The following is a 10,652-nucleotide window of genomic DNA, read 5'->3' on the forward strand; positions in this document are numbered from 1 at the left end:
CCAAAGGAAAGCAGAAGCTGGGAAATTAAATCAAAGACACAGATTGTTTCTTGAGGCATGATAGGCAGGAAGTTTCATATGTACTCCTGCCTATGAAACAGAAAGAAGAACAAATTGCTAAACTCACACCGCATGAGTCTCTTGAATCAGCGTTGTATCATTTCATTAATTCTCTGCTAAAACTGTACAGTGAAGTGCTGATTTCTTCCCCGTTCATCCAGAAATTCAAACCCTTACAAAATGATTTTTCATAAAATAAATAGCTCTACCCTCAGGAAATGGATCGACACAAAATAGGGGATTGTTTAATCATTACTAACTGAAGATGAGAAACCAACCATCGTTAAAGGAGCAGCGTTACATTTTTTACTCTATTCTATTGATGACCACTAGGAAGGCAAAAACTGTAGTTGTAACTCCCTTTAATTCACAACTGAAAAACAAAAGTAGACCGCGTAGCTTATTTCACTGCATACAATTGATGTTCTTCGTTTTAGATTTAGGAGTTTCGGTCTTCGACCGTTCATTTCCTTTTTGTCGTTTGAATAACAACTGTCAGTTTGAAACCTTTAGGTTTCGGCACACAAAAGCATCTTGTTAATACGGGAACATGGAACACTTGATTTCTTTGTAACTACAGCTATGCCGATTGGTTTGTAAATCACGACCATCTTGAGAAAAGTATTTTCATAGCTGTAGACAGTGATTCTTCAATGTCCATCTGTATAAATTCAGCAATACTGAGAATAAGTCGATTCTCAAAATCATTATCATCTTTCAGGATATATTTATACCCATACCTCACAATACATATGTACATATGGTATACTTTTGTGCCAATGTGACCAATAAGATAATGTTCTTCAGTAGGGACAAATGGAACAGGAACTGATTTGATGAACACAAACACAAGTACTCGATGAAATGCATGACGATTGGTGACAAAATGTGAGAATATAATAGGAACCCCTGTGACCAATTCGATAGAGATTAATCCAGTACTAGGAACCCAGACAATTCCAAGGCTTGGTCTAAGTGTGAGAATCCATTTCATAGAAACCTTGTTTTGTAAGTCAAACGTGTATTTTCTCCGTGTACCATAATGCCATAGATATATGACAACCATAAATATTGCTGCCAAAGCAAGAGGAGCCCAGCCTCCCTGTGGCACCTTCATAACAGAGGCTGAGAGGTAGGATCCTTCAATCCATCCAAATAAGAGAAGAAAAGTAATAGCCCATACAAAATTCTTTCGCCATACAATGATTATAAGAAGTGACATAAGGCATGTTATCAAAAACACAACAATGATAACAAAAATTCCATAAGCATTCCCAATTAAGGTGGTATCCCTGATTCCTACAGTGACGGCAAGGCATAGAACCAAGAGATTCCAATTTATTTCTGGTATGTAAATTCGACCACAGATATGCCTCGAATTTGGACTATCTTGATACATGGAAAACAACCCAAAGCATGGCATTGCTTGACGGTTGAAAAGGTCGCTGAAATATCTGCCTGGCTTCCAACAATAGCGTCAAGGGTGGCCATTACAAACACATCCCAAAAAACACGCTCGGGTATTGAGTCATAGAAAGTTCTGTCAACAGAATGAAAAATTTTCGAAAGAAAGGCGACTTGTCCCATGTAAGAGAGTATGATACATGGATAGACAACTCCTTCAAAGGTAATCCGGATGGAAAAAGGAGTGAAGTGTCCAAGATCTGCAAAAATCGACCCTATACCCGTAATACATAGGAGTATCCCTCCGAGAGAAATCCATTTATCTTTACCATTATTCCGAAAAAACTTGTATGCATAATAAGGAGAGAGGGCACGTAATATACGAGGATTCCAATAAAAAACATTATATATGCCAACTGCGTAGATGCAGAATAGCTAAGTAATCACAATAGGTGCAAATGTAAAGGCCACCCTATGAGTGCCAAAATGTTGCAGAGCAAAAAGGCCAATCAATATAGTGCAGGCAAGAACCACCACCACACTGTCAAGAAGCTTTGAAGTGCGTACTTGAATTCCAGATACTGATGAGAGAACAGATATTGTAGGCGTGAGAACACCATCACCTATTACCATGGAAGTGCCTAGTAAAACCACAACCAGTAAACTTGTGCACAATCTTCTATGCTTATCCAGAAATCTCTTCAAAAGAGAGGTTCCTGTATTCTGAGCTGTCTGTCGTGTATTATAATATGTAGAGACTTCCCCATCAGCTGCTTGCTAATTTGGAATCAAACTGGAATCACTAGTTTTTGCGGCGATCTCCACAAAGGCAATACTCAGGTGTGCGCTCTATATTTGTCAATAAATTTAGGCATATTTCTCCACATAGACTCTCTGGATCATCAAGTACATATTTGAAAACAATAATATCCTCCTCCGTCTGCTTCTTGTTCCCACGATCTATGATGAACTATTTGATTTTGGAACACTGATGATGATTTTTTCTAGTGTGTCGACCCCGTGCGCCGCGCCCCAGCCCAATGCGTCGCGCACGACCAAATTTGCACTGCTATATACGGCTCTATGCGCCGCGACCTCCCTTCTATGCTCCGCGCCTGAAATTTCACCAACAATTTTGATTTTCACATTGACTTTTGTTTCCTCCACAATGTGTCATGACTTCAGTGATGTCTTCAACCCACCAATCTTTAGGTACAAGGTGATAATGCTGGATATGAATTTCATTAAATGTAGGGTTCAATATGCTTCTGAAAGATTTTTGATCTTGCATCATATAAGTTTTTGTAGAAGTAAACAACCATCCTACATTTACTGGATCTGTTAATGCTTTCCAAGCTACAACATCAATGCATCGACCATTAATCTTCAAATTTTCAGACTAGAGCAAGAATGATTTTGTAGGATGAAATGTAATGATAGAATCTTTCCAGCCATTAAGGAGGCTTGAATTGAGAAAGGTATCCAATTTCAATGTTAAGTTTCTTTTCTCTATTTTGTCAATCATTTCAAGATAGTCTGCAACACAACATGTAGACATGATGTTCTAGACACTTACAGTGACTATGATCCCACAGCCAAACCTGGCACAAAACTAAAATGCCTCCGCACCTCCTAGAATATCATTAAGGGACACATTTTCATTCATGGATTCATGAGCTTTAGCAGCTAGTTTCTGCATTCGACCAGACTTTGAAGGCAATGGAAACTTGTGCAACAAGAATTTTGTATCCTTAATTTCCACAACATAGTCAGTAGGCACTTCAACATAAATTGTCCTGCCAATGCTGCAGAACTTTTGGCACTCTCTCATTTTGAAATGACTCTATTTTACCTATCTTTGAATTTTTGGAGTGAATGATGAATCTCGTCTATCTGTTGCAGGGTTGCCGAAGCTGCTGAAGATAATAAGGTGACTAAGTCCTGCATTTGAAATTCTTCAAGGTGGAAAACTTTAAAAATACACTTATTACAAACCATTGATTTGACGATTTCCTCTTCAAAATGGAGTTTTGAAGAGGAATCAACTTTGAGCATTACTGATGATGGCAATCTTCAAATGAAAACTTATTGATCCTTCCTCTGGCCTGCTGGCATGCTTGGGCACTTTGAAGACACAACTTATGAAACCCTAGACCTATGATTGCATTACTCTTTACCCATTAAAATGTCAAACATTGACTTGCATGGATTTTAATAAACATTGATGAAAAGACCTAAGCCAGTAGGTACAAGACATGAGGGGAATAAATAACAAAGTCCTCCCGTCAGATTATGGCATGCTCCTAAATGGAATGCAGGTGATCGAGCAGAATGGGACACCTGAAAATGAAATGCAAAAAGAGTTTTGATCTCTGACAGAGGGCTACAAAGACCAACTCTAACATTGGCTCGAATGGGGATGGTAGCTCCTTGGAGGTGCCAAGAACCGCAGAGCTTTGGGAGAGCAGACCAGTGCCTTATCCATTGGGCAATGGAGTCCAAATCAACACCATACCGTTAACTACTTTACTGACTGAAAATTTCACTCAAACTAGCTTGATGCAAACTGGAATGATTGAAAAAACTTGACTCTAAAACACTAACTCAAAATACTAAGACCTGAACTTAAAACTTAAAGCTTGGTGGTAGTACATGACCACCTTTGTTTCTTACAAGGAAATATATGATCAAACTATATCAAAATGCCATTGTAACCAATCAAGTAGATACCTTGCTGACTAATTCTCCTGATCAGATATTCTAGTCAACAACAGACGCTGGTAACTGTGTATCCAAAAACATAATTGACCATGATCTCCTTCATCACTGAATACTGCAATAATCACCTTCACTGCTGACTGCAACAGATTTGCCATTGGATCCTGAAAAGCATGAAGATTGACCTCCTGCTGGAAAAACAAGGTATCCTTTTCTCTTGATTCTAGTCTTTCTTCATAATGTACTTCAATAAGAGTAAGTTCCTGGTCCTCAAAAAATTCTGAGCAAGTAGATGAGCAGATTTCCATTTCAAAGAACATTTAAAAACATGAAACATAGGAAGAAGAATCTGAAATGGAATCCTGAATGATCTGGTCTTCGGTAGTCTAAATATATTGTAGGTCATCTTCATATGATATTACAGCCAGATTCTCATTACATTCATCACATTCATCAATCATGAGAAAAGCAACTTTAGATGATTCTTGAAACCTGACACTAACATTTATATCATCTACCATAAATTCATCCAGAGAAACTGTTTCACTTACTTGAACAAAGATCTCATCTTGATGTTCATGAACTGACTGGATTACCTCTTTATGAAGGCTTCGTTTTGATGACATGAGAATGCGGGTATGTGTGAAAGGGGCCCTCTCTCAAAGGATGTGGGCTATCAATCAAGAACATTCCGAAACATCACCAAGCTCACCTCGCATACTGTCAGTACCAGAGACTAGAACTCTGTGTCAGTCACGTGATCCTCCTTGACAGGTGCATCATAAGTAACGCATTATCAATCAAATTGAGTAACTGGGAGTTCCGTTAAGTGATATCGAGGTTCGAGGTATAGTTCGATTAATAGCCTGGATTAATAGCTTTTCTTGTGGGGTTTTAGGTTGGAGGTATGGGTGCTTTGTTCTAGGCGTGCTTTTCAGATTCATAACTCTGTCTTCTTTATTCCAGATGATTTCAACAGCAGAGTTCTCCTTTATGAGATTCAACACACTGTATTCTTGGTCATCAAAATCTAAATCTGTATTTGAAATAGCTGTCTTGACATTATCACATTCTGGAATTAGAACTGGACTTCTTTGCATGTTATTTTCTTCTATGGACAGATCTGAAACGACACTTTTTCTTTCATCAATTTTAGCCATATGGACATCTTCAACCTGCTGATCTATAAAGTTGTTTGCAGGACTGTCATCCTTTTCAGAAGAGGAAGAAGTTCCATCATCACCTTCTTGACCATGTGCATACTACAGATTTGCGTTAACTTGAGCTATAACCTGACTGTTCAAGAGTTGATCTATCTCATCTTCAGACAAAGGAGATAATACTTTTTGTTTTCTCTTGCTCAAACAGTGATTGTCTTCATTAATTTCAAGTGAAGGAGTATACAAATTTTCCTCATACAGCTGATCCATTTCATTTAATTCTTGATGATTGTCAAGATGCAAAATTCCTTCATCTTCCACCGTACTAAGATCTTGATCCTGCTGCAAATTTTCATGATCGTCTTTATGCTGCTGAAATGAATTTTCATACAATGCTTCCATGATTTCTCTGTCCACCAAGTCATCATGCCCATAAAAATTCTCAATATCTTCAATAAAACTATGAACATGGCTACAACAGTCCTGAACTAAAGCCAAGGATGGATATGATTCTTTATACCTTTCAGAGAATATTGCATAAAAATCCTTTAAACAATAAATAGAAGCAGGTGGCAAACTTTCATACCAAGATTGGGCTTCGTCTTCCAGAGTAGCCATAAACATTTTCATCAAACAGTCTTCAGGAAAATTGATCTTTAATTTATGCACATGAATGTGAAATTTCACCAGATGAAGAGCAACGTCATTACCTTCCACATTTCTGAACATAGGAAAATTATGAGGCCAATTCACCTTGGGCATTTTATTTGGAAAACCTGGGATGTGATCTCGGCTCATGGGAGCGTATCTTCTTGCAACCTGTTCCATCTTGAAAATGTCAAAGATACTGATCTCTCTGCAGTGGAGTCACCATGAAGCACCGATTGCCAGATTCTTCAGTGAATGGAGTCGCTAGGTGAATGATGTTAGCCTGCTTATGTCTGATCATTGTCCACCATCAACAATCAGCTCTGAACTTGAGATATGTACTAGGGCAAGACAATCTACAAGAAAACCAATTTCCTCCCCAGTACGGTCGCCACTATGTTAGCACCTAGATTTGACTCAGGCTAAAAAGGCAAGCTTCTAGGTTCAACATCAAACCACGTTCAACCTCGTAGCTAGCCCTACGAGGACAGGAGAGGGATTTCTCCGGGTCAACTCAGTAAAAGTAATCAATAGGATCTGAGATGACTTAAAATGAGAACTGATTTTAGGCTAGTAAATAGATATGAAAGAGGTAATTGATTGAGTGACTGAATTTTCTGGGCTGTAGGGGACCAAAGGACAACAGGAGCTGAGAAATTAAATCAAATACATGGATTGTTTCTTGAGGCATGATAGGAAAGAAGTTTAGCAATCAAATTTGAATAGTATGGAGTGGAAAGATTGTTTGAGAAGCTGAAAAGGGCATAGGTGATGAATCCTTTTCAGACAGATGAGGAACACAGAACATGAATGCTTTCCCAACGTAGAGCAAATAACAGGATTCTACCTCTCATACTTAAAAGCATTCAAATAGAAATAATCATGAAATGGATGGTAAAACATAACATGGTACATATGAAACAAAAAGAAGAACAAATTGCTAAACTCACACCACATGAGTCTCTTGAATCAGAGTTGTATCATTTTATTAATTCTCTGCTAAAACTGTACAGTGAAGCACTGATTTCTTCCCCGTTCATCCAGAAATTCCAACCCTTACAAAATGATTTTTCATACAATAAATAACTCTACCCTCAGGAAATGGATCGACCCAAAACAGGGGATTGTTTAATCATTACTAACTGAAGATGAAAAACCAACAATCGCTAAAGGATCAGTGTTACATTTTTCACTCTATTCTGTTGATGACCACTGGGAAGGCGAAAAATGTAGCTATAACTCCCTTTAATTCGCAACTGAAAACAAAAGTATACTGCGTAGCTTATTTCACTGCATACGGTCGATGTTCTTTTTTTTAGATTTAGGAGATTCGGTCTTCGACCATTCATTTCCTTTTTGCCGTTTGAATAAAAACTGTCAGTTTGAAACCTTTAGGCTCCGACACACAAAAGCATCTTGTTAATACGGGGAACATGGAACACTTCATTTCTTTGTAACTGCAGTTGTGCCGATTGGTTTGTCAAATCACAGCCATCCTGAGAAAAGTATTTTTGTAGCTATAGACTGTGATTCTTTAGCTTCCATCTGTATAAATTTAGAAATACTGAGAATAATTCAATTCTAAAAATCATTATCATCTTTCGGGATATCTTTATACCCATACCTCACAATACATCTGTACATATGGTATACTTTCAGGCCAATGTGACCAATAAGATAACGTTCTTCACCAGGGACAAATGGAACAGGAACTGATTTGATGCACACAAACACAAGTACTCGATGAAATGCAGGAAGATTTGTGACAAAAAGTGAGAATATAGCAGGAACCCCTATGACCAATTCGGTATAGATTAATCCAATACTAGGAACCCGCAGAATTCCAAGGCTTGGTCCAAGTGTGAGAATCCATTTCATAGAAACCTTGTTTTATAAGTCAAACGTGTATTTTCTTCATGTACCATAATGCCATACATACATGACAACCATAAATATTGCTGCCAAAGCAAGAGGAGCCCAGCCTCCCTGTGGCACCTTCATAACAGAGTCTGAGAGGTAGGATCCTTCAATCCATCCAAAGAAGAGAAGAAAAGCAATAAACCATACAAAATTCTTTCGCCATACAATGATTATAACAAGTGACATAAGGCATGTTGTCACAAACACAACAGTGATAGCAACAATGCCATAAGCATTCCCAATTAAGGTGGTATCTCTAAATCCTACAGTGACGGCAAGGCATAGAACCAAGAGAATCCAATTTATTTCTGGTATGTAAATTCGACCGCAGATATTCCTTGAAGTGTGGACTATCTTGATATGTGGAAAACAACCCAAAGCATGGCATTGCTTGACGATTGAAAAGGTCGTTGAAATAAAAGCCTGGCTTCCAACAATAGCAGCAAGGGTGGCCATTACAAACAGAGGCCAAAAAACATGCTCAGGTATTGAATCGTAGAAATTTTTGTCAACAGAATGAAATTTTTTCGAAGGAAAGGCGGCTTGTCCCATGTAAGAGAGTATCAAACATGGATAGACAACTCCTGTGAAGGCAATCCAGATGGAAAGAGGAGTGAAGTGTCCAAGATATGCAAACATCGCCTCTATACCAGTATACATAGGAGTATCCCTCTGAGAGAAATCCATTTATCTTTACCATTATCCCGAGGAAACTTGTATGCATAATAAGGAGAGAGGGCACGTAATATACTAGGATTCCAATAAACAACATTGTATATGCCAACTGCGCAGATGCAGAATAGCTAAGCAATTACAATAGGTCCAAATGTAAAGGCCACCCTATGAGTGCCAAAATGCTGCAAAGAAAAAAGGCCAATCAATATAATGCAGGCAAGAACCACCACCACACTGTTAGGAAGCTTTGAAGTGTGTACTTGAAGTCTAGATACTGATGAGAGAACAGATATTGCAGGTGTGAGAACACCATCACCTATTACCATGGAAGTGCCTAGTAAAACCACAACCAGTAAACCTGTGCGCAGTCTTCTATGATTTTCCAGAAATCTCTTCAAATGAGAGGTTCCTGTATTCTGAGTTGTCTACCGTGTATTATAATATGTAGAAACTTCCTCATCAACTGCTTGCTGATTTGGAATCAAACTCAACTTTGCATGTCTACAAAGAAGTGAATACAATGCAAATTTTCCCCCTTCAACATTGTCTCTTGCACTTAAAACTATGACAACATTCTTAACAACAGGGATTAAGGTCAACATCCAAAAGATTAATGAAAAGACCCCAAAGATTGTATCTTCACTCATATAGTTACCCAACTTTCCATCAAAAGTACTTTTATAGACATATAGTGGGGATGTGCTCAAATCACCATAAACCACCCCAAAGCTTTCATATGCCAATAGCAAAGTTGATTTGTAGTACATCACCTGAGAAACTTGGAACAAATATATCTGGCTCGATTGATAACCTCTGAAAATGAGGCACCCTTGGACCAATGGATGGGTTGTTGACTCAACATACTACTCTATATCAACCTCTAACCTACACTCACGCTACACGTGTGCAATCCACCGTGCACTATCCTAATGTTGGCGTAATGGATTCACAAGCTCATTAGTCAAATGTATTTGTTCAGATGATTTATTGTATGGAATGAAACAGCTTGCAAGTGTTGTTGTTTGATGATGATCCATCTCATTGAATGTGCCATTGAACATCAACTCTGTCACAAGAAGTTCATCCCCTGTGTCAATGAGACATTTAGCCCGACCTTTCACTTGCACCACACCATCAGAATCAATGAGTCCAAGGCGCTTAAGAACTCTTGAGCGATTTTTTAACTGTTCCCTAAATTTGTGAAGCTGAGAGTCATGCATTTTCATTCGAAGTTGTTGAGCTGCACTATTTAATTCTGCTTTTCTTTGAATTGACCTCAACTGGTTTTCATCCTGTTCAGACTTATGACAGGGATGAGCAAGAAACTTTTTCTCCAATGCTTTCAACTTTTGGTAGTGCCTTATCATGTTGAAACTAATGGAAACCATTCAATTTCAAATTGTCCCTTGGCACGACTCATTAAATTTCAAATAGCTCAACCTGAAGGTACTGCTCAAGTCTTCATGTCTAGTTGTTCATCAATCATAATAATACAAATTGCATGTCCATCTGTCTGGAATACTTTTGTCTTCACGTATCACTGGAATCGTTGGTTTTTGTGGCGATCTCCATAAAGGGAATACTCAGGTGTGTGCTCTGTATTTATCAATAAATTTAGGCATCTTTCTCCACACAGACTCTCTGGATCATCAGGTACATATTTGCAAACAATAATATCCTCCTCCGTTTGCTTCTTGTGCCCACGATCTGTGATGAAATATTTGATTTTGGAACACTGATGATGATTTTTTCTAGTTTTTCGACCCTGTGCGCCGCGCCCCAGCCCAACGCGCCGCGCAGGATGGATGTGCGACGCATGGCCAAATTTACACTACTATATACATCTCTATGTGCCGCGACCTCCCTTCTATGCGCCGCGCCTGCAATTTCACCAACAATTTCGATTTTCACATTGACTTTTGTTTCCTCCACAATGTGTCATGACTTCAATGATGTCTTCAACCCACCAATCTTTAGGTACAAGGTGATAATGCTGGCTATGAATTTCATTCAATGTAGGGTTCAATATGCTTCTGAAATATTTTTGATCTTGCATCATAGAAGTTC

General features: G+C 38.5%; 3 pseudogenes; all 3 read right to left on the bottom strand.

Moving 5' to 3' along the window:
- Positions 1–661: 661 nt before the first annotated feature.
- LOC149263861 (potassium transporter 7 pseudogene) lies at positions 662–3,295 on the bottom strand (annotated as a pseudogene).
- Positions 3,296–7,571: 4,276 nt separating this feature from the next.
- Positions 7,572–9,352, bottom strand: LOC149263862 (putative potassium transporter 2 pseudogene; annotated as a pseudogene).
- A 159-nt stretch (positions 9,353–9,511) lies between these two features.
- On the bottom strand, positions 9,512–9,952 carry LOC149263863 (DExH-box ATP-dependent RNA helicase DExH10 pseudogene; annotated as a pseudogene).
- Between the last annotated feature and the right edge of the window lie 700 nt (positions 9,953–10,652).

Source organism: Pinus tabuliformis, chromosome 6, assembly GCF_031772625.1.
Source record: "Pinus tabuliformis cultivar Carrire ecotype Pingquan chromosome 6, CPIR1, whole genome shotgun sequence".
Taxonomy (NCBI): domain Eukaryota; kingdom Viridiplantae; phylum Streptophyta; class Pinopsida; order Pinales; family Pinaceae; genus Pinus; species Pinus tabuliformis.